We start from the raw sequence: 2,293 nt of genomic DNA, 5'->3' as shown, positions 1-2,293 counted from the left end.
GGGCTAATATTATTATACACGTCAATAAAAATAAACACCACTATATATATACCTTCCTAAAAGAAGAAACAAGATGCTTCTGGAAAAAAAAAAAAAAAGCTCTCGAGAGACCACTCATCTTCTTTAAGAAAAAATGTAAAAATATCAATAGATTTTTAAAAAAGCATTATCTGACAGAGAAAGAAAAGTAGAAAAGAAGAAACAAGATGCTTCCTAAAAGAAGAAACAAGATGCTTCTGGAAAAAAAAAAAAAAAGCTCTCGAGAGACCACTCATCTTCTTTAAGGAAAAATGTAAAAATATCAATAGATTTTTAAAAAAGCATTATCTGACAGAGAAAGAAAAGTAGAAAACTTTTGACCTTTAATTAGCGTTTGCAGTATACACTTATCTTTCTGTAATCTGTGATGACAAATCTCCATGTAAACATTCAGAAAGAGAAAAAGAGGGGACACTGTGTCATGACTTACGAACTATGAATTTTGAGCTCGGATTACTAACCTTTATTCACAACTGCCTTATACATTTATTAACTGTTTTTCTTCATTTAACAATGGCTCTTGAATAACAAAATAAATTATCAGCAAGTTCAACCATAACTTAAAAAATAGAGTAAAAAAAAACCTGTTCAAGCCTCATAAATGCAAGCACAGTAATATATTTCATATATGTTGATTACAGTTTCCATGTTCTTTGTGTAAATAACACAAAGATTATTCTCTTCCCACTGTTGCAAGTTCACAAAATTTATGAAAAGGCTTCACTCTTTTTTTTCCCAGCTCAATTAACCGTACTTCAGTTGAACACAACAGATAATAACTGGGGTTATTAGTGAGATGCGGTAAAAGAAAAGGTCATGACCACTCAGAAGAACACGTAAACCTAAGATATACCTCAGATTTTCTAGTCTCAATCTGTAGCTCTCATTTATGAAATAATTTACAAAGAACTGTTGATGATTCAATGAGCAGGCTGAACTCTGTCGTTCTGCCATTTTGCTAGTCATGAACACAAGTATTTTCCCTTTAAAATGAAGCAGAATACTATTCATTTCCAATGAGACTAGATGTAAGGGAAAAACAAAGACAAAATCATAGATATTTTTAAGTTGTGCTATGTTGCTTCAACTATTTAATTTTAAAAAGGTTAATTACCAGATCAGCGTACCATCTCTTGCTTAAAAACATAATACCTTTGCAAGTAGATAAAAAAAAAATCTTTAAAATAAGCCAGAGGTAAAAATGTAAAGGCCTGAATGACTTGAAAAACAGAAACAGAATAATTTCTGATCAGTGACTATTCATGGGCATAGTCATTTTATACAGCAAGTAGCAACAACAATTTAGCAGTTTTTTAAACAGGCACTTGATAAGAGTGTATACTCAATACTGGGGCATCATACGCAAAAATATGGCTTTATTACAAAGGATTCAAGATGGCAACTACTTAGAATCCAGTGCCAACACGGATTATAACAAATCCAGTGAGTATTTTGTTTTTCAATTATTCATAGAAAATTTAATCCTGATTAAGTATCCTTGGGCAGGAATTCATGGGTAGTTGATGACTGAAACCAGTATTTATGTGAAACGCTTCTGTTAATTTAATCTGAGTATACAGCTTAATTATGATTGGGGATTCAGTGTAAGAGAAATGAATTATATCAGGATTAAAATTTTAGTAGCATATCACACAGTACTTTCTCCTTCTTTCTTTTTAAACATGTAAACCTGCTTGTCCCTTCACCTAAGTGCTCAGATTTTAAAACCCCTTGTAAAACCAATGCAATGTATCTAAGTTTTTCATAAACTATCTGTCAAAAACGTTTTGCTAATCAAGCTAAAACCTAACTAGAGCTAAAAGTAATAGAAGAAAAGGGAGAATAACCCCACCCACAAATAAACAAAAGCTTATTCACTTAACTATGAGTATATTTTATATTGATTTTCTGAAGTAACTTCATTTTCCATTTCTTTAAACTCCAATACGAAATGCACTTTCCTTAAAGCATAAAAAGAAGCAGTTTTTAACCAGTGTCTTACACTGATTTCATAACTGGACTTGGTTTAGACATGTATAAGCAAGTAATCATTTAACTGATTACTTTTTATAAGACTATCAAACCTGAGTTAACTATTGATATAAGAGGAGGCATTATAAGTGGTGAATCTCTTACCAAAATATCATATAATTCTTTTCATCTTTATTTCCATATGGAAATTGCATAAATCACCTTATAACAACATTCTTTCTTGAAAGTTTATTAAGTATATTTCAAAACATTTACTACCTTT

The sequence above is a fragment of the Balaenoptera ricei genome, chromosome 18 (assembly GCF_028023285.1).
Source record: "Balaenoptera ricei isolate mBalRic1 chromosome 18, mBalRic1.hap2, whole genome shotgun sequence".
Taxonomy (NCBI): domain Eukaryota; kingdom Metazoa; phylum Chordata; class Mammalia; order Artiodactyla; family Balaenopteridae; genus Balaenoptera; species Balaenoptera ricei.
This window is presented reverse-complemented; position numbering follows the sequence as displayed.